General features: G+C 42.9%; 1 pseudogene; it reads left to right on the top strand.

Moving 5' to 3' along the window:
• Positions 1–6,346: 6,346 nt before the first annotated feature.
• LOC124723627 lies at positions 6,347–6,464 on the top strand (annotated as a pseudogene).
• Positions 6,465–23,781: the final 17,317 nt, after the last annotated feature.

The raw sequence follows: 23,781 nt of genomic DNA on the forward strand, positions 1-23,781 counted from the left end.
ATAATGACGGCGTTTTGTTTCGCTGCAGACAGAGGGAGCGGCATCACAGAGACTGCATTTCCACAAGACATACAGCGCCAATTCAAGGTCTTATGATGTGGGATATTATGGGGTGGAACCAATAATCACAGATGGTGTGTGTCCAGGGTACTGTGGCCAATGTGACCTAAGGCACCCTGTGCCTACTAGGCAACAGGAGACATGCTGAAACGACGTCGTGACTGAAATGCTAATCATTTCTGTAAAATATCCTAATGTACACGTCCTGAGAATATGAACGTCTTATTTCTAGTCTTTCAATGTGTTCTGTTTTTTACTGAACATGAGTGTACTTTACTTTGTCAGTCAGAAGGACGGGTTAGTTGTTGATGATGTGATGGATATCTGAACGAAGGAAACGTCAAGTGGTTCGACCAGATATGATTGCCTGGATTTTCTGTGGATTTTCTTGAAGTTTCCAGGTAATACACTACTCGACCACGAGAGTCCAGTGGCGTTGGAGGGAGGCGTGGGAAAGTTGGGGGGCATGGTGTTAGTCGATGTCGTTAGCTTATTGCAGGAGGTAGGTGGGAGGAGGGTGTTTGGAAATGTCTGGACTGTGGAATATGTAAAGGAGGGTAACCGAGGGAGAGCTCTGAGGCACATCTGCAGGGGGTGAAATTTGCAGGAACAAATATGGTTCATTGTCATACATATATGACAGTGATGAAGGAAGGATGCCATAAGAAGGACGTAGATAACTGGTAGTGCATGGGTTTGTATCTTGACGAGCAGTCCAGAATGCTATGCCTGATACAATGCTTTTTGGATACCAAGAGAGATAAGCATGGCGGATATTCGTTAGTTTAGCTGATGAGAGATGAGGTGGAAAATGTAAAAAAGTTGTTCGTCGATGGAATAGTTGGGAAGAAAGCCACATTTGGTGTTGGAGATTGATTGGTCTGCTCAAGGGGCCCATGAACTTGTTGGGTATGGCTTCAAGGATTGTACTGAAAACAAACGTGGGGTAGCTATAACACAAGCTCCATAATTTTAAACCCGTGTATCGCGCCACTGAGCATGCGGCCACAAATACACAAGCGATACGTCGTTCCTCGGCAAAGAACTATGCACAAATTGAATCCATGGTTAGACAGCAATCTATGCTGCGATATCGATGCACCATTAAGTATTTCCTGTGTTGACATCTTTGTGAGTCAGTAAAGAAAGCGTCGGATTCCATGCTTTTCATTGCTGAAGTTCTGTAGGTATAAGAAGTATTAGATTTCTACTCATATAGATCTTGCAATAGCCTTAACAATGCGCTACCAGGAAGAACAAGCATTATGGACTACTGAAGCTTTTTTACTAAAGTATTACGGAGTTTCCTACTTTTAAAAATAGCTCATAAGGTATTTGACGAAAGTGATCAGTATACCACCTGTTACTAATACCGTTAACATTGAGACTGATTGTTTATCCTACACCCTCCCTAACATTTTCATATGAATCCACTCTAAGTCGTTGTTGATGGGGTTTTGAAGTTCTGCTACATCTACTGATAAAGTTGCACTACCATTGACTCTTTCACGGAGCCCCACACTAGCTACTGAATGGGGTCAATCGGGGTCAGAGCGAAGGCCGCGACAGATATTTCTTACCTTTATTCCCGCCATGGTCTACGTTTTCCCAGTACCGTGTTTAGGAATTCGCTGACATCGAAATACACTCCTGGAAATTGAAATAAGAACACCGTGAATTCATTGTCCCAGGAAGGGGAAACTTTATTGACACATTCCTGGGGTCAGATACATCACATGATCACACTGACAGAACCACAGGCACATAGACACAGGCAACAGAGCATGCACAATGTCGGCACTAGTACAGTGTATATGCACCTTTCGCAGCAATGCAGGCTGCTATTCTCCCATGGAGACGATCGTAGAGATGCTGGATGTAGTCCTGTGGAACGGCTTGCCATGCCATTTCCACCTGGCGCCTCGGTTGGACCAGCGTTCGTGCTGGACTTGCAGACCGCGTGAGACGACGCTTCATCCAGTCCCAAACATGCTCAATGGGGGACAGATCCGGAGATCTTGCTGGCCAGGGTAGTTGACTTACACCTTCTAGAGCACGTTGGGTGGCACGGGATACATGCGGACGTGCATTGTCCTGTTGGAACAGCAAGTTCCCTTGCCGGTCTAGGAATGGTAGAACGATGGGTGCGATGACGGTTTGGATGTACCGTGCACTATTCAGTGTCCCCTCGACGATCACCAGTGGTGTACGGCCAGTGTAGGAGATCACTCCCCACACCATGATGCCGGGTGTTGGCCCTGTGTGCCTCGGTCGTATGCAGTCCTGATTGTGGCGCTCACCTGCACGGCGCCAAACACGCATACGACCATCATTGGCACCAAGGCAGAAGCGACTCTCATCGCTGAAGACGACACGTCTCCATTCGTACCTCCATTCACGCCTGTCGCGACACCACTGGAGGCGGGCTGCACGATGTTGGGGCGTGAGCAGAAGACGGCCTAACGGTGTGCGGGACCGTAGCCCAGCTTCATGGAGACGGTTGCGAATGGTCCTCGCCGATACCCCAGGAGCAACAGTGTCCCTAATTTGCTGGGAAGTGGCGGTGCGGTCCCCTACGGCACTGCGTAGGATCCTACGGTCTTGGCGTGCATCCGTGCGTCGCTGCGGTCCGGTCCCAGGTCGACGGGCACGTGCACCTTCCGCCGACCACTGGCGACAACATCGATGTACTGTGGAGACCTCACGCCCCACGTGTTGAGCAATTCGGCGGTACGTCCACCCGGCCTCCCGCATGCCCACTATACGCCCTCGCTCAAAGTCCGTCAACTGCACATACGGTTAACGTCCACGCTGTCGCGGCATGCTACCAGTGTTAAAGACTGCGATGGAGCTCCATATGCCACGGCAAACTGGCTGACACTGACGGCGGCGGTACACAAATGCTGCGCAGCTAGCGCCATTCGACGGCCAACACCGCGGTTCCTGGTGTGTCCGCTGTGCCGTGCGTGTGATCATTGCTTGTACAGCCCTCTCGCAGTGTCCGGAGCAAGTATGGTGGGTCTGACACACCGGTGTCAATGTGTTCTTTTTTCCATTTCCAGGAGTGTAGTAGTGAGAAAGAGTACTACTGTGTTTAGAGATGAACTGCTCACTGTTGGCTTAGAGTTGTGGAATGAGCAAATTTTGTAGCGTGTCCAGATACACGTTTTGTAATGGTCTGTTCCTTGAAGCAAACGCAGCCATAAGCGAAAAGTTTGGAGATCATGCAGAATAGATTAACTATTGAGAAATTGCAAACAAACTGAACCATAGAGCAATGGGTTTTCTCTGTATCACAATATCACACGGTTTGTTTACTGTATGATACAAAAAAATAGATTGCTCCATCACTAAAGGCAAACAGTCTGTTAAATGTACTGTTGCATTAGCGTATAAAACTCAAAGAAACTGAATTAAGGACATTACTTGCCGTGAATGAGTGATGCAGAGTGGTTTATAATTGGTTAGCTGCACATGTTGACTTATCCATTGCTCTTACAGTGCTCCCGTATGGAGACTTGGTGCAGAATGAATTGTCATTATTATTGTAATAGACTCCTTTGAGTGTAAGAACTAAGTCTATTCTCGTAGCCTGACACGGCTCATACCCATTCTACCCGTCTACTCGGGGCAGTGGATCAGCCGCTCAGATCATGTTCAGTGACAGTTAAGCTTGTCGGACATTATAGCAATAAAGTTTTGTCTGTTGGACTGAATGAGTGACAAGAAACAAATCACTCACTCACATTATGAACCGTGCCAACATGGCAAAATTACATCAAGATATTACCAGAAGAACTACACATCATGTTGCGAAGAGAACTGAAAATTATATTAACATTAGTATAGGCATTCTTGCAAATTTTATTTAATCTTTTTTCTCAATACGTTCAGAGTTTCGTATCAATAAACTACTTCAATACGTTACCTATGTGTTGTTAATGTTTTCTTTTCTTTATTTTTGGTTGGTGCGGCGGAGAGGGGGGTGGGATGAGATCTTTTACGTATAAGATTCAGACAGCTGTAATCATAGACGCATTGAAAACTGGACACCAGATTTTACAACGTGTTTGACTTGTGGTAGAACATGTGATTACTTCCTTAAATAATTAAGATTTCTCCGGAAACACAATGTATACTTTACACGAGTAGTACATCATTCATAAATCGTTATGATGCTTATTCCACAAGACTCGCGCAGAAGGAAGAGTTTCAGTACATGCTTCTGGTAGGTGTTGAAGGGAAATATAAGTCTTTAGCAAAAATTAAACGGTTGATCATTTGCAGGGAAGGGAATAGAGGGACGGCGGGCGATTTGCGGCGGAGCGCCTAATCCATCTGCGAGTCTGTAATCTAGCGTGCGTGCTTATTGCATTCCGTGCGTGCTGTGCTGCCGACCGCTATGTGTGCGCACTTTGTCGCTGCCGGGGTATGAACGCAGGACTCCTGACGGAGATTGATTGAGACAGAGAGCTGCCTGCGGTTTATGAATAATGCATCGCCCTCTGTCACGCCAGCCGCCCCACTGAATTCCATTAACTGCAGCCAAACAAATAGAATTCACCCTTTGACACTACTAGTAGCTCAAACGAAAGGAAACTCGACAACAAACACTCTTATAGTAATATGTATAACGAATAATACTGCTAAGGATTCTTTTGTCGAGAAAACAAGACAGTTCTGTCACTGGGACCTATTTTTCTTTGTGACTATGCTTCTCATTTCTCCATTAATAACAGCTGTTTTTAGTATGTCCACAGTTAGAGGGTACCTAAATATATTTTACTGTTATAAAAGGATATTAATTCGTCCTTACTGGAGATAAATTGCAGAGACACGCAAGGAAAAATTAGGAAGAAAGCTATAACAACGACTTTGTGAAATGTAGTTCGTTGCACTTATTTGCAGAAATTATCAGTTGTCAGCCTGGAACTGCGTGACCGCTACGGTCGCAGGTTCGAATCCTGCCTCGGGCATGGATGTGTGTGATGTCCTTAGGTTAGTTAGGTTTCGGTAGTCCTACGTTCTAGGGGACGGATGACCACAGATGTTAAGTCCCATAGTGCTCAGAGCCATTTGAACCATTTGAATTATCAGTTGTTCCAGGATTATGGATCACGCCAGTAGGTATGGTGAAGTTTGTAATTTCTTCTACAGTGATCTCTGTATGTGGCCACTGACAGTCAACTACGCATTAGAGTTTGCTCTGAATGACTTCACCAGGGATGAAGGCAATTTTTTAGTTGTGCGTTAATTGCACCGTGTAATTATTAAAAGTCACGCAAAACATTTACTCATGTCGAAAGACTACATAATTAAACAGCGGCGTTTGTTATTGCAACATTAAAAAAAAGGCTGATCCATATACAGACAGTATACATATTAGTAGTTAATGATGACAGACAGATGTCAAAGGCAAACACAGCTGGTGAAGGGCCGTAAAATGAAAAACGTGAAAACAGGTGCCAGAATAACATTTTGACCTCACTGTGCGTATTGTCGCCATGTGAAAGAGTTTGAACGAGGCAGAATGGTTAATCTCATAAGAGATTTCGTATTCGTACATTGACATTTTAGCTCGTACTGCAAATGCTTCTTCGCCATGATGCCCCTGTGCAGTGAATGGTAACTGTTTACAAAGTACGACAGTGGTGTAGAGGAAGCCGAGACGAATAGTTTGACACGGAACTTCTATGGTCTACCAAGTCGTGAAACTATCTTAGACTGGCTTACAAAAACCACCTAAGCTGCAGCGCATGCTGGTCGCGCGAGGTTTTCAATATCCTCTCGTTCTCTAGGTGCAAACGTTAGTCCCAGAGGAAACAATGTGTAGGATCACTTTTGTATGAAACTTAATGAAGTCTCTGCCTCGTGATGACTGGGTGTTGTGTGATGTCCTTAGGTTAGTTAGGTTTAAGTAGTTGTAAGTTCTAGGGGACTGATGGCCATAGACGTTAAGTCCCATAGTGCTCAGAGCCATTTGAGTCATTTAATGAAATTTACTTCTGTACAGGGATGTTTTACTTAGAGACCGGGAGTTTTCGAGATGTTCAAGAAAAACGTACAAAAGTAACCTTCAAATGCACCCCAACCACACACGCACCTCTTACCGTTCAGAATTTTTTGTATTTTGTTCATCACATCCCCTCGCACCGCTCTACGAAAATTTGCAGCTGCACAAATTATTTCCCACATTCAATCTTTTTGGATCTTCATTGAGTGGGCCTCCAGCTTTGTCGTGCACCTAAAAATTGTAAAATTTACAATTGTGTACTGCGAAAATAGGGGCAACGGCCTTGCCACAGTGGATACACCGGTTCTCGTGAGATCACCGAATTTAAGCGCTGTCGGGCGTGGCCGGCAATTGGATGGGTGACCATCCAGGAGGCCATGTGTTGTTGCCATTTTTCGGGGTGCACTCAGCCTCGTGATGCCAATTGAGGAGCTACTCGACCGAATGGTAGCGGCTTCCGTCAAGAATACCATCTTACGGTCGGGAGTGAGGTCTTCTGACCCCACGCCCCTCCTATCCCCATCATCCACTGAGGATGACACGGCGGTCGGATGGTGCCGGTAGGCCACTCGTGGCCTGAAGACGGAGTGTACTACGAAAATAATGTGCTTGTAACGGTTAAGTTCAGGTGAAATTATAAACGTTATTAGTTGTTCTAAAGCGTTTACAAAAGCCATTTTTCTTTCAGTACCCACGCTGGAAATTTTAAATGAATGATGTTAACGAAATAGTCGACTAAGCTGGTGCGTAACAGCCTAGTCAACGAACACCAAAGAAGGGTGAATATGGGAAATAATTCATATAGTTGTAAATTTTTGTGCGTTTGAAGACCACTTTTGTCTGTTTTGCTTGAAAACGTACACCACTACAAAATTAAACTACATTAAATTTCACACAAGAATGGTCTTAATCATTTTTTCCCTCTACAGCTAGTTTGCAAATAGAGAGCGAGAGGATATTACAAATTTTCTGCTTTGCGCTTGCGCTGTAGCTTAGGTGGTTTTTGAGGGCCAACTTGCGTTAGTTTCCCGAGAGGACAGACAACACATGCTTGTAGCAAGCTGTTCGTCTCGACTTCCTCTAAACCACTGTGGTACACTGTAAACAGTTATCATATACACCCTGCATAACATCAGTGGATACCCAGTATGACTTTTGTATGGGATGCCCAAATCATGGTCGTAATAGACCGTAAAATTTCGTTTAAAATATCAGCCGACTGCAACAAGAATCTGTGTCGACGATTCCACACTTTGCGATTCCGTCATCTCGTATTGCCCGAATGAACGCTGTCTCCGGCGGGCTGGGTGAAAAACTCGTAAGGTCGTTTCACACCAGCGTAGCGTATCTCGAGCTACGCCTTCGGAAGACGTCACACGTAGCACGTATCCTGATTCGAGATACGTACTCTTCAGATCGAAAGCTATGTATTAATAGATAGGTTTTCCATTCCGTCGTCGTATATTCTCATTTGGTGAGAAGACGTGCTAACCTGAATGCAGTTTCTGGATAGTGCGTTCAGTGTGCCGTGGTATGAGCCAGATCTCAACTTTACTCTGCCGTGGATGGACTGTAGTTCTGGCAGCGATAGTGATGATGAACTACTGCTGATGTTATATTCAGTATCAAATAAATCGAACTGGGTCCATCCGATAAACGTTAGAAGAACACTATATGGCGAATTACATGCAAGATTTACAACTTGACTTTGCAAAGCTTAAAACTTATTTTATAACGTGTGAAGAATAGTTTTTTTTCCCAGAAAACCTATTTACAAGCGATATAAACCTCAAGATGAGGGTGCAAACCCTCGAAATGCGTGGTGGAAGAAAATAAAATGTGACTGACAGAAAAATTTATTTTAATTTGTCTTTTTCATCAAAAACGGTCAAAAATTCCTCATGAAGTCCACCATGGACGATTTTTATTTCACTATCCATTAGACTCTAATAGAGGATACAGTAACAAATACTGGTCACCTTCCAATTTCATAGCTAGCAAAAAAAGTGTTTACACGTGTTCAGTGTAACATTTAGTTAACTTAATTGTGTTCGGCATTTTAATTTCAGCTAGTAGAATAGCATAACGTTTACTATAACAATTCCTTCAAATTTCTGAATTAGGTATTGATATACAATTTTAGTTAATTCGTCAGTTCATATTAAGTTACACTTACATTCTTTTCATAAAATTAAGTGGATGTAGATTAAGAAGTATATCGACATCTAAAAATTTAGTGTTTATTTACGTACTGAAGAACAACTATCAGTCACATTATTGAGGGCTATCTGATGATTTCGAGAAAAGCTTTTTTACTCACTAAAATTCAGAGGAATATGAAAGCACCAATTAATCTTTCATAACGAGGAAAAAAAAGTTGCACATCCGTAATACGGACGCAGTGCTTATGTCTTAACCCAACCTAAAATACTGGAGAAAAATAAATTTTCATAATTACTTGGATTCCCTAAGACTTGTGAAAGTTCTTCCCAAGCTAGGTCACGCAAGTTAGCATTCCAACTTTGAGTAGTCCCAGGGCACTGGAGACTTTCGCGCTTGACCAATTAATGCAGATATATTGCAAAATAAATACACAAACGCGCAATAGTAGAGCTGTTCAACACAGAGCACGTAGTTTGTGTAGTGCGCACGCGCGATCCGAGATACGCAGTGACGCTACGTGTGCAGGCGTAGCTGGAGATATGCGTAATATGTATCACTGCTGAACGCGACGTCAGTCAGAAACGCCCCATTTGATTACATTACGAGATATATCTGCGAAGTCTTCCGAAGTCGTAGCTCGAGATACGCTACGCCTTTACATATCGCACTCCGGGAAGAACAGTAACAAAAGTCGAAAAACGGCAGTATTTAGTTTACGTCAGTGAAAATACGCGTGAAGTGCTCCAACGTGCACGAAAAATCTCACAGACAGACACTGCATAAAAACTGACATTGTAATAATCAGTGGTATAATACCCCGATGGACTAAAACGACAATAATAATAACTAAAGATGTTTCTCTCTACGTGTTGAAAATCACATGTGGAAGCATATGTGTTACGGACAACGTGACCTCTGTATCAGGATGGTTCAAATGGCTCTGAGCACTATGGGACTTAACATCTGTGGTCATCAGTCCCCTAGAACTTAGAACTACTTAAACCTAACTAACCTAAGGACATCACACACATCCATGCCCAAGGCAGGATTCGAACCTGCGGCCGTAGCGGTCACGCGGTTCCAGACTGAAGCGCCTAGAACTACACGGCCACACCGGCCGGCCTGTATCAGGATGGTTTTGTTGATGAGGTACTATCTGTATTTCAGGTTACTCCGCATGCCATATTGCAACAAGACAATTCCCGATCACATGTAGTGAGAAATGTGTTGATCTTCTTCGAAGACCGATGAGTACCACAGATTATCAGATTATGTCCGAGATACGATGGTCGCTATATCTTCTGAGGTCAACAGTCCCCTAGAGCTTAGAACTACTTAAACCTAACTAACCTTAGGACATCACACACATCCATGCTCGAGGCAGGATTCGAACCTGCGACCGTAGCGGTCATGCCGTTCCAGACTGTAGCGTCTAGAACCGCTCGGCCACCTCGGCCGGCCATCTTTATGGATTACTATGGAACATTACTGGTGTAATTCTCTTATCTGTCCAAAGGCGTCAGCCCAGCGCCCAGTGTTTTTGTTTTGTTTTGTTTTCTTTTCTTTTCTTTTCCTTTCTTTTCTTTTTGTTTTAAGTAGTTGCTAGGTAGGATATGTAATTCTGCACTGAACATTTTAACATGTACCTTCTAATTATAATTAGTTATAGAAAAAGCTTACCACCTCAGTAAGTCGATTCAGTTTTATCTTACCTGGATTACATCTTTTGTCTGAGTTGCTCAAAATATTATCCTTGGCTTTCCGTGGAATGTGGCTTCAGCATGATCTAAATCAACATACGCAGCGTAGATATTCGCAACTATCTCATCACAATATTACTTGGAACCGCAACGAAAGACGAATGAGGAGTCTCCATTTGGCCATCACAAGGCCTCATTTCCCTCGATTGTTGTCTATGCCAGCTTATAATGTTATTTCCCTATAAACCACATGTGAATACATAAATGGGATCAATTTCTGGGATTGTAGGGGGTTTGAAACACGCAAGGTGTATCGAAGCTGTGCGCAGACTGCGGTACAACGGTATTCGAGATGCCTTGAGGTTGCGTGCTGAATTTGGCGTAGCGTGGACGACGCGAAATTTATTTACATCTGTATACAACAGTATCCTGTAATGTCAACCAACGTAACATTATTGTACACAATGCTTAAAAATTCATAGCCATATTGGCCCTTTCTCAATTCTATTTGTTCACTACAATTAAAATAAATGTTTTTTAAAAAACTCCGACCAGCCACTTTTGGCAAAGACGCTCACATGGATGAGGGAATAAACTAAAATAAAAATTAAAAAATAAAGTGGTGTTTTCTTCATAATAATGACACATATCTTTAAGGTCATATCTCCTCATGCTGACTCCAACCTTCGAATTATCTAACAAAATCGTTAGTAGTACCTTCGCTCTGGCCTGTTCAACGGTTTCTCTGTTACAGACTAGACTGCAGGATACTAAATTGCTGTGTACGCAAGATATTTATGAATTGTTGTAAAATCTTCTGTTCAGTGGCCGCGCTGGGTAGCCGTGCGGTCTGAGGCGTCTTGTCACATTTCGCGCGGCTCCTCTCGTCGGAGGTCCGAGTCTTCCCTCTGGCATGGGTGTGTGTGCTGTCCTTAGAGTAAGTTAGTTTAAGTTAGGTTAAGTAGAGCGTAAGCCTAGGGACCGATGACCTTAGCAGTTTGGTCCCATAGTCCTTACCACATATTCCCAAGTTCTCAAAAATTCTTCTGTTCAGTAACGTATAAAAGAGAGTAGGACGATAGGTAAAACAACTGACGATGGGATATAACTTCACACACCTCGTCAGTTTATTTATCTCTGTATTAACTTTAAAATTTTGTGTAGTCAGAAAAACAAAAATTTTTCTAAAGTTTAACAAACATGTAATTTTGTGGATGACATAAACTAACATAAAATCAAAATTTCGCTATAGACAAAATGATCTTCTGATTCTAAGATCCGAGAAAATCATAACAATATTAGGCAGTAACAGATGACATTAGTACGATTACTTTATTTCTTCATTACTGCTGGTGAGCCTTCGTAATACACACACTTTTTAAAAACGGCTGTAGCGTACCTTATGTGTACATATGTATGTTCCACATGTCCTAAGCCACTGTACAGATTTCAACAAAACTTGGTACACGTATCACTATCTGTCTGCAAAGAATCGCTGTGGGGCTAGGAACTACCTATCTGTCAAACGGGTGGGGGGTGAGAAAGCAGTGTAGTCTACGACAAGCGAATACCCATAATTTAGTCATCCAGTATTTGAGAATGAGGCCACTTACTGACTCGCAATAAACCTTACGCATTATTTCAAATCTTTACGAAACTTCTTCTCGCTTACAACCCGCAAAAATTGATGAAAGGACAAAGTTTATTGCGTACTACATTTTCGCTGTTCATGGAGTAAAGCAGCCGCATGATGAATGAACCTTTTATTACTTCGTTAGTGCTAACTGTATTCGCGATACATTTTGCAGACTGTATTCACATATTACATTGAATGTACCAACGAAATTATATCATTGTACGACACATAGCTCAGGAGATATAACGTCATAAGCACTGAGATGCGTGAAAAATTGCCGCATCATGGAAGATGTTTAAATTTATTACTTCGTTGCAACTAATTCTATTGGCAAAATGTTTGGCAGACAGTATTGACATATACCTTTTTATATACCTAGGAAAACATAACATTGTACGAGACAAAGTATAGGAGGTATGACGTCAAACACTGAGATGCGTTAAAAATACCGCATCATGCATGACGTTTTAAATTACTACTTCCTTACTACAAACTCTATTCACAAAATATTTCACAGAAACTAGCAACATATGTCGCTGAAACTACCCACAAAACCGCGCGGGATTAGCCGAGCGGTCTTAGGCGCTGCAGTCATAGACTGTGCGGCTGGTCCCGGCGGAGGTTCGAGTCCTCCCTCGGGCATGGGTGTGTGTGTGTGTGTGTGTGTGTGTGTGTGTGTGTGTGTGTGTGTTTGTCCTTAGGATAATTTAGGTTAAGTAGTGTGTAAGCTTAGGGACTCATGACCGTAGCAGTTAAGTCCCATAAGATTTCACACATATTTGAACATTTGAACTACCCACAAAAATATACCATTGTACGACACGTAGTTCAAGAGATATGACGTCATAAACGCTGAGATGCGTGAAAAGTGCATCATCATGTATGCCATTTTAGCTACTTTCTTAGTACTAAATCTAATCACAACACATTTCGGGGACAGTAGACACATATAACAATGGATGTACCACCAAAATTATATCACTGCACGGCACGTAGTTTAGCAGACACGTCGTGATAAACATTGAGCTGCGTGAAAATCAAACTGGAGGGCGAAATTCTCTTGAAGTACAGGTGAAACCTGTGTACAGGGAGGTTCAAATGGTTCAAATGGCTCTGAACACTATGGGACTTAACATCTATGGTCATCAGTCCCCTAGAACTTAGAACTACTTAAACCTAACTAACCTAAGGACATCACACAACACCCAGTCATCACGAGGCAGAGAAACTCCCTGACCCCGCCGGGAATCGAACCCGGGAACCCGGGCGTGGGAAGCGAGAACGCTACCGCACGACCACGAGTTGCGGACTACAGGGAGGTGTGAAATAGCCCGCCCGGTTAGCCATTCGGTCTAACGCACTGCTTTCCCGGCGGGAAGGCGTGCCGGTCCCCGGCGCGAATCCGCCCGGCGGATTAGTGTCGAGGTCCGGTGTGCCGGCCAGTCTGTAAGGTGATTTTCCATCTGCCTCGGCGAATGCGGGCTGGTTCCCCTTATTCAGCCTCAGTTACACTATGTCAGCGATTGCTGCACAAACACTATCTCCACGTACGCGTACACCATAATTACTCTACCACAGAAACATTTGGAGTTACACTCGTCTGGTATCCCCTGGGGTCCGAACCGCACAATAACCCTGAGTTCGGCGTGAGGCGGGGACGAAGCCTCTCCGTCGTTTCTGGGTCCCCAGTTTAACACAATACAATCTGTCAAATATGTTAGATACATGTGAAATATATTTGACATGTGCGTATGCAGGTGAAGCCACTGGTAATAAGCTCATCCTAAACCTCTGGAAAGATTTGAATCAAATTTGGAACACAGATTAGTTACAGTCTGGGAGGAAATACTTAGGGGGAAGAACCATCAGCCTCCTATTGCGGTGGGCGTGACAACTTGGTGAGAGAAAGGGGGAGGAAGATATAGACAGATAGCGACGGAAACGAGGAGTTCGACGCATATAAGGAGGAGGAGGAGATGGACATAGGTAGGGGGAGGAAGAGATAGGCAGAGAGGGGAGAGGAGGAGATATACAGACCAAGGGAAGAGGAAGAGTTGCACAGAGAAAGGATATGAACAAGGAGATGGGTAGGTGGAGACAGGCAGGGAGAAGGGTGAGGAAGAAATGGAGAAAGAGAGGGAGGAGGAGGAGATGAAACTAGAGGGGGAAGGAAACTGACAGAGGGGGAAGAAGCTGGTGGTCAGAGGAGGAGAAGCAAATCGAGGGATAGGTGGGGAGAGGACGAGAAAGGTGCAGATAGACAGAGAGAGGTGCAGGAGGAGACAGGCAGAGGGTGTGAGAAGCGGAGGAGTTGCACAGAGAGAGAGGGTGGACGAGATGGACATAGACAAGGTGAACGAAGAGATGGACAGAGAGAGAGAGTGAACAAAGAGAGAGGTGGAAGGTGGAGATGGACTAATAAAAGAGTGGCTTAAATGTATATCCAGACAATGGTGGGTACTCCGCTAGTCCTGAATAAAATCAATTTGCCTTGAAGATTCAGTGTATTACTTTACTAGCATTGCTTAGTTTTGATGATGATAATAATAATGCAAGTCGGTCATGATTTTTATCTACACATCAATTAATGAAACACTTAAGATTAATTCAGAATTATAATAATATTATTTACAAAATTTATTTTAATAATTCTGAAAATTTTGCAACGTTACAAATGTGGAACTTCTCGAATTTTGTCTCTTCGACTGTGTTGCCCATCCTACAAAACTTCAAAGGATAGGTCGTGGTCGGGTAGTTGTATATATTAGAGCATGAATTATTTATACAGGGTGTTACAAAAAGGTACGGCCAAACTTTCAGGAAACATTCCTCACACACAAATAAAGAAAAGATGTTATGTGGACATGTGGCCGGAAACGCTTAATTTCCATGTTAGAGCTCATTTTAGTTTCGTCAGTATGTCCTGTACTTCCTCGATTCACCGCCATGATTTCATACGGGATACTCTACCTGTGCTGCTAAAACATGTGCCTTTACAAGTACGACACAATATGTGGTTCATGCACGATGGAGCTCCTGCACATTTCAGTCGAAGTGTTCGTACGCTTCTCAACAACAGATTCGGTGCCCGATGGATTGGTAGAGGCGGACCAATTCCATGGCCTCCACGCTCTCCTGACCTCAACCCTCTTGACTTTCATTTATAGGGGCATTTGAAAGCTCTTGTCTCCGCAACCCCGGTACCAAATGTAGAGACCCTTCGTGCTCGTATTGTGGACGGCTCTGATACAATACGCCATTCTTCAGGGCTGCATCAGCGCATCAGGGATTCCATGCGACAGAGGGTGGCTGCATGTATCCTCGCTAACGGAGGACATTTTGAACATTTCCTGTAACAAAGTGTTTGAAGTCACGCTGGTACGTTCTGTTGGTGTGTGTTTCCATTCCATGATTAATGTGATTTGAAGAGAAGTAATAAAATGAGCTCTAACATTGAAAGTAAGCGTTTCCGGACACATGTCCACATAACATATTTTCTTTCTTCGTGTGTGAGGAATGTTTCCTGAAAGTTTGGCCGTACCTTTTTGTAACACCCTGTATACAATATTTTTACTGTTTTCCAAGAAGAAATGCACTTTCTCTCTGAATAACTTGTTTACGAAGATATTTCAGCAAATTGAATGGTTCAAATGGTTCAAATGGCTCTGAGCACTATGGGACTCAACTGCTGTGGTCATTAGTCCCCTAGAACTTAGAACTACTTAAACCTAACTAACCTAAGGACATCACACACACCCATGCCCGAGGCAGGATTCGAACCTGCGACCGTAGCAGCAGCGCGGCTCCGGACTGGAGCGCCTAGAACCGCACGGCCACCGCGGCCGGCAGCAAATTGAATACACGGGATTTTGTTTTTAATGATTTATGCGTTCTTTCAGTAATAGACTATGCTTGAGTATCTTCGTATATATTTTTTCATTTTGGTTTGAATCTTTTGGAATTACACCACTGGACCTCAAGAGAAATGAGACCTCTTTGTTTTAGTAGTGCGCATGCGTTTTAGTTGTTGATTTGATCTGTGTGGACTTTCAAGCCACGTACTTAGTGATCCTTGTAATGGTCATATATTTCATTTCTCGCGTGCCAGAGGTAGAATTTCATGCGACACCAGACAGTGGAGAAATGGTGTGTAGAGGAATAGCCGTGAAGTTACTCTCCTTAGGGTGGCCTCTGTCCAGCGTTTGTTATTCAGATGGAACGCGATCATTTGTCAAACCCATGGAACGTGTAGAGGCCTCGGAAATATTTCTTATGCCACGAATTTTCTTGATGATGCTGCGCCGGCGACCTCATATGATGAACCATCCATCTTGAACTCGCAGTAAACGCTCCCGAATTTCACGCCTCGCCGAGGAAATGGAGTGACGGAGAACCCCCGCAGGTTTGAGTGATGGATTTTTGCAGACGGCAGAGAGCCCAAGCTTCAGCAAACAGGAAACATAAGCACCACAGTCTCAGGTACCGTGTTGGGGTTACTGAGAGGCGTATCGTGAACTTTATATGCACTGAAGATACTATTTTCTCAAAATATTACAAATAAGTAATTTTTTACAGTGCGCACTAGTTTCAGTATAAACACGAATTCATGTTTCTTTAATTTCTCAGTATGCCACAAACGAAAACGGTTATTAAAATCGCAATTATGGCAAGCATTCTACGAGGGTGTAGTGAAAAGTAGTTCCTTCGACTTTTTAATTGTGTTCTCAATATCGTTTGTGGTATTCTGTGTCACGCATATTATTTTTCCGCTTCGCTGAGGCAAGTTACAACCCTCTGGCTGTAGAAGGCTCCGAATTGTGGCCTGTAACATGGAGGTGTGTAACGTAACTATGTCGCTGCGTGAGAAACAGCGTGCTGTAATCGAGTTTCTGCGGGCAGAAAACGTTCAAACATGGAGCACACTCTCCTTCACCACGACAGTGTCAGACCACACACGACCACTACAACAACTGCAACAATCCGACGTTTCGGGTTCACTGTCATCGATCATCCCTCGTGCAGCTCCGATCTGGCCCCATCCGATTTTCCTTGGTTTCAATAACGTTAGAAATGCCTTCGAGGATTTGACTTAGATGGTGATGAAGCGTTGTAAGCAGAGGTGAGGTTGTGGCTCTGCCAACAAAGCCAAACATTCTAGTGTGACGGTATCAACGAACTGCTTCACGTTGGGAGAACTGTGTTCATTACTAGGGTGTCCATGTTCCGAAATAAATATGTATACGTGAAGAATATAGATGTAGAATGTTAGAAAGTTTGTGTTATTAAGAAAGCCTTACGAGTATTTACATAAAAATTCGGAGTCATTATTTTCAGCACACCCTCGTATCTGTTTGTAGGTGTGACATTTTCATTGATGGGTGAAATAGGCAGCTGTCACTAATCCAGTTATTCTAAATTATCCACGCTATAATTTTTCGCCACGTTTCCCGCAGTTACCGTACAACACGTCGACTTCTCACTGTAGTCTTGGTCTTCAATAAATACATCAAAAGGACGACGACATATTTTGTGGTCCTCGTAGAAAATGTCCTTTCTAATTGCTCTGTATGGATATATAAAACCTACCTTCTGTCGCTTTCGAACGGCATCAAATAACAGTTACATTAAAGGTGACCGTGTGATGTTCCAACTATGTTATATCACGCGAAAAGCATTACGCACGATCCTCTAGTCAGTTGGTTTATTGTGAAAGCTTCATATACTTCTGTGTTCTTACAAATATTGTAATCTTTTCATCCAAAACTCGACAGCTCTCACAATCATAAGTCTTCTTTTCTTTATATGCGCATGGCCACGATTCACATATGCCTTCCATTTGTCGACATGTAACACAAAGTTCCCATTGACCGTGGATGTCACAACCAACACACGTAGTTTACTGTCGCTGTTGTCCGAAGGCCTCGGTATATACGATCATTTAAACAGGAAATCAGATATACTGAATTCAACTAACGAGTGGAAATGTCAAAGATTGTGAGGAGAATAAAAAAAAACAGTGTATCTCTTTTTGTACATAACATACTTATATCCAAAGAAGTGAGAAGGTGTTCTGACACGGCAAAACAATGGTACTAACCTCATCGCAAAAAATACTGAGACAGATTAGAAAATAAATAATGTATTAAGAATATACTAGGTGCTAACCAGGGAACTGACTGGTTCTAAGTGCCAATAAGAAAGTTTTTGTTTAAAGTACCATCAACTTTGGGTCACTACGTTTTATTTGTAATAAGAAGTTACAACTCACACTCATCGTAAACAAATGTCACGGACTGTGTATTTGTACACGGAAAGATCCAGTACTGTATGGCTAGACTATTACAGAATAATTTCTGGTGCCGTTAGTTCCACAAAATATCTCGGATTTGCATACGGAGCGATTTAAAATGGAACGACAACAAGAATTTATCGCAGGTAAGGCAGATGCGAGACTGAGGTTCATGGGAAGAATCCTCAGCAAATGTAGTCCATCAACAAAGAAGGTAGCTCAAAAAAGACTCATTCGACCAATACTTGAAAACTGCTTGTCAGTCTGGAATCCGTACTAGGCAGCTGAGAGAGAAAATAGAGAAGATCCAAAAAAGTTCAGCACATTTCGTTACAGGTTCATTTAGTAAGCGTGAAAGCGTTACGGAAATATTCAGCCAACTTCAGTGGCAGAGACTGTGTGGTTTACTGTTAAAGTTCAGAGATCATATGTTCCTGGTAGAATCAACCAATATATTGCTTCCTCCTACGCCTACGTATATCTCAAGAAAATACCATGAAGATAAAATTAAAAAGATTCAAGCCCACACAGAGACTTCCAGCGATCGTTCTTCCAGCGAACCATTCGCAACTGGAACAGGGAAAGATGGAGGCGACATTGGTACACGAAGAACCCTCTGTCACACACTGTAAGGTGGCTTCCGGAGTATAAATGTAGATGTACAAGTAATGAAATAGTTTAATAAGGTTTTAATTAGTAGAACTGCAGTTAAAAACTATTTATTATACGTTTTAAAATTTTCCAAGACAGTAACAAAGTAAAAATACAAATCTTTCTGTATTTACTTCTTTCTAGCAGTGATCCCAACTGGAGTTTGTAGACCATTTCAGCATGTTTAAATAAATCTTTGAATTACTCTATCTTATAATTGTCGAGAATTGGATGAAAGAGGATTTTGCATGCGATTTTCGTCGTGGGTGAATTAATCTTCCTTAGGATGCTTCCAATAAATTCAGTCCCTCGCCTGCCTCCCTCATTGGAAGATACATTTGTTCATTCTAACTGAAAACTCTCCAGGCATATAATCATAGATACTTGACAGCATTGATTTCATTACCTGGTCAGCGATCATGTATTCGAACGATATTGGATCTTTTCGGCTACCTAGGTGCATTCCATTTATCTGTGTTTAGGGATAGCTGACAGTCATTTTTCTGATCACTGATCATCTAAGTTTTCCTACATTTCCAGATAATTATCTTTACGACATAATTTCGCTGTGTACAACAAGCTACTCCCACTCCTGATAACGTGTTCTATCGAAGAATGTAGTTTAGGTTAGGGTCTGTTTACTAGGGAGTCTTCAATCTATCACATATCGGTTGGTTGGTTGGTTGATTTGGGAGAAAGGACCAAAGAGAGAGGTCATCGGTCCCATCGGATTAGGAAAGGATGGGGAAGGTAGTCGGCCGCGCCCTTTCAAAGGAACCGTCACGGCATTTGCCTAAAGCGATTTAGCGAAATCGCGGAAAACCTAAATCAGGATGGCCGGACGCGGCTTTGAACCGTCGTCCTCCCGAATGCGAGTCCACTGCGCCACCTCGCTCGGTATATATCTATATTCCATGGACACGTATGATTTTTACTAGGCGAGAGTGTAGAATTGTGTCAAAGGCTTTTCAGAAATTAAGTAAAGTGAAATCGAACAAGGCTCTCTTATATAAAGCGAAGGAACAGAGTAAGCCCAGCTTCACTGCACCATTACCACAGGAGTCCTTGTAGATTACTACATCACTACTTCAAGAAAGCATGTCGATTACCAAACAAAAGATGTTTCGTTTTATAGAAATTCATCATACGTGAGCACCAGATATGTTCCACGATTCCACAAATGGACGGCAGTTAGGCAGATCTATACATCTGTGTAATCAGTTGATAATGGATTTTTCTAAATCAGTATTCACAATTACTGTGATAAAGTTGAAGATACCAGCACTAAGGAGCGTACATTTAAGCTGCACATGAATCTTTCTTTCTTGAATTCTTCAATATTGGTTGTGACAGTTCAGTGAGTATTTCATACTATATACGAAGCAAAGGCTTGTGCGCTGTGAAAGAAACATAGTCGTCATAGCACTCAGCAAAGGAAGTGGAGCATGTGCGAGAAACATTTACTAGGAGTTTTAACGAATGACAATCGCGAACAGTGAAATGCAGATGCAGCAATCATGACATGGCACTGGCACATGCTACACAAATAATTTCCTGTGGAAACATTCTGAATTAAGTTGTTGCAGAAGCTATGTCCCTAGGATAACAAGTTTCACCTTGGCATTTGCACAGAACTTTATTTCTACTGACGGCTCATCATTTCGAATTGTATCATATTTTAGGTTTGTCTGAAAGCTACTCGATCATTTAATTCAGCAGTAAGGAAGTAGCATGTTTCGTGTTTACGAAAGGGTGATATCCATGACATAATCCCGTAAAGCATACACCACATCTCACTGCTGTACACACTCGAGACTGCCCTAAAGTGATGCTGTTTTGTGCTATGTCCTCTTCCAAAATCCATGGACAGTTTCTAGTTGAATAGAGAACTGTCACTTCCATCGTGGAGCTGAAGAATCTGCAAGAACGTCTTACGCCGTGAGAGTATGTTTATGAATTCATTTAGTAACATGATTGCTGTTATGATGACGACGAACGAGTCGTTGCCAATGTTGACTGGTGGGTAATGCGAAATAGAAACATATAAATCACAGCACGTTTGTCAGTAATGTCGATAAGGTGCTTACTGCATGGTCGGGATCTGCAACGAGTAAAATAATTAGAAGTCGTTGGTAAAAAATAATATATATTGTGCTTAACTGGTTGTACAGGATTTTCTTGGCTGCATACATATAATTATACACAGATAGCTACTGAGACCTCACTTAGGCCATACGTTACTAAGCGCCTTGTTAGAGGTTGCTTCCTATCAGCTGAAGGCTATGCTACTTTACTACTTGACGTCCCGAGCAAGAGTGGACGAGAGCTCGCTAGGAAACTTGATAAAAGCTGCGGAGCGGCGCTAGCGGCGCTGGTCGCGACTCGCGGGTCCAACGATATTAATACGGACCGCGGTCGATAACTGCAACCCCTAACAAGTGTGGTATCGAACGTTGATACCACAATTGCCCTCCCCCTCGGATATATCTTAACTTACACTGAAGTGAAGGAATAACATACACTGAGGAGACAAAAGTCATGGGACAGCGACATGCACTTATACAGACTGCGGTAGCATCGCGTACGCAAGGTATAAAAAGGCAGCGCAATGGCGGTGCCGTCATTTGTACTCACGCGATTCATATGAAAAAGTTTCCAGCTTGATTATGGCCGCACGATGGGAACTAACGGACTCTGAACTCACAATCGTAGTTGGAGCTAAACGCATGCGACATTCGTGGACAACGGAGTGACTGACGACTTTCACTTAACGACCGAGAGCAGCGACGTATTCCTAGAGTTGTCAGTGCTAACAGGCAAGCAGCACTGCGTGAAATAACCGCAGAAATCAATGTAGGACGTACGACGAACATAACCGTTAGGACAGTGCGGTTAAATTAGGCATTAATGGGCTATGGCAGCAGACAACCGACGCGAGTGCCTTTGCTAACAGCACATCGCCTGCAGTACCTTTCCTGGGCTAGTGACCATATCGGTTGACCCTGTACGACTGGAAAACCGTGGTCTGGTCAGAGGATTCCAGATTTCAGTTTGTAAGAAATGATGGTAGCTTTAGACAGTGGCGCAGACCCCATGAAGCCATGGACCCAAGTTGTCAAGAAGGGAATGTGTAAGCTGGTAGTGCTTTCATAATGGTGCGAGCTGTGTTTGCATTTAATGGGCTGAGTCCACTGGGCCAGTCGGTTACTTGGAGCCCTTTTGCAGCCATTCATGGACTTCATGATCCCACCCAAACAACGATGGAATTTTTATGGATGGCAATATACCATGTCACTGGGCCACAACTGTTCGCGATTGGTTTGAAGAACATTCTGGACAGTTCGAGCGAACGATTTGACCGTCCAGATCGCCCGTCGTAATCGAGAGGTCGTTTTGCGCACAAAATCCTGCACCGGCAACGCTTTCGCGTTTATGGACGGTTAAAGAGCCAGCATGGCTGTGCAGCGGACTTCCAACGACTTGTTGAGTCTATGCCACGACGAGTTGCTGCCCTACCGGGGCAGAAGAAGATCCAACACGATTTTGGCAGGTATTCCATGACTTTTGTCACGTCAGTGTAAATCCGCTGCAGGTTTATGTTGAGCTCCTTTCCTTCAACGTCATCCACATTCGCTACGCAAAGAAAATAAGATTAAGCTTCAGCGTCCCATCGGCGACGAGATCATTACAGACGGAGTGTAGCCTCTGAATAGGGAAGGACAGAAAGGAGATTAGCCATGAACTCTCCAATGAGCCGTAAGTGAGTTAAAGAATTCACGGAGAACCTTAATCTGGGTGGCTCACCGTCCCCCCCGAATCTGAATCCAGTGCCATATCGCTACACCACCTCGGTTGGTCACAAGCCAAATCACAACTTCTAGTTTCTATTTTCTTATAGTATTAAATCAGAAGTCAAGTGTCGTGCTTTCAGTGCTATTTGATATGGCACGGCAGCGGTGAAGGATCATGAACGTAGTCGCTGATATCGACTTTATGAACAAATCTTTTTCTGTTATTTTATCTGTATTGGATCTCGTTGAACTCCATCTACGTTACTCAGTTACGATTGATGAGCCAGACCGCAACGAGGCACAAATACTTCCGAGAATTTTTTTTTTCTTTCCTATGACCGGTTTCGGGCCATTATGCCTATATTCCCACTACACTTATTTTAATACATTGTAGTTCGAATGTACCGAAAAAAAAGTACAGCCGTCGCAGACGGACAAAATGCTCATAGGAACTAAATAAAGGTTATTTGGAAACATTTATGACTGGTTGCGGTCTCCCTCGGCAACCTTTAAAACTTTTTCTATTTAAGTGATAGTCTATTTACTGGAAGCAAATCTATAACTTTGCTGCTAATTCTTTACCATTATTCCTTTTATCGTGTCTCTGGTGGGTTTGATTATAACGTTTAACAAAACAAATTATTAACTGGGACATGTATGGCAACAGTGGGACAACTTCATTGGTATTTGCTCCATTACAGTGGACAACAAAATTAAACACCCATAAGTGTGTTAAAACAGACTAGATTTTCTATCCTCGGATGTTCCTGTTCTTTCTGTGTCTCTTGTAGTTGTTACGAAATCGTAATCTCAATCGCTGGAGGTGCTTTTGATACTCTTCTAATTTAAAAGCACCCGTGGTCTTCAATGAGTAAAAGATATTGTTTATAAAGACGTTCCTACTACACCTGAAGATATGCGAGAGAGAAATATCAGAGAATATGCTTTGATAACTGCCAAAGTGATAAGGAATACCACGCAATCCATGACAAGAAGATTGCAGCACTGCATTGATACCAATGGTCATCACTTCGAACAGCTTCTATAAATGGACGTTCATGCCACCTTTGTGACCTTCGCTGACCATCAAATACCTTACTGTTACACATCAATGTATTCGTCTCAATAGCCGCTATGAGAAAATAAGTACCAAACAATAGCATCCCATAAAAAAAGAAAAACAAAACAAGATGGCCTTCGTATCTCTGAAGTGACCCCACCTAGCAACAATAAACCAACGTCATATTATGGTCCCCGTTGTCCCACGCAACTTTTGTTCTACAAACTTTTCAGCTCCTATCACACTTTCGAAATTATTCTAGGTGGCAATAGCTAGTGACTCACTCTGTATATATTTTCATATGTGACAAAAACTTTCTGTTGTGTTTATGCTGCTGTACACTATGTGGATCTATGTAAGTCAAATAAGTGCTTAATATAATCTAAACTATTTCGTGAAAACAAGTATCCATACTGCA

The sequence above is a fragment of the Schistocerca piceifrons genome, chromosome X, assembly GCF_021461385.2.
Source record: "Schistocerca piceifrons isolate TAMUIC-IGC-003096 chromosome X, iqSchPice1.1, whole genome shotgun sequence".
NCBI lineage: Eukaryota > Metazoa > Arthropoda > Insecta > Orthoptera > Acrididae > Schistocerca > Schistocerca piceifrons.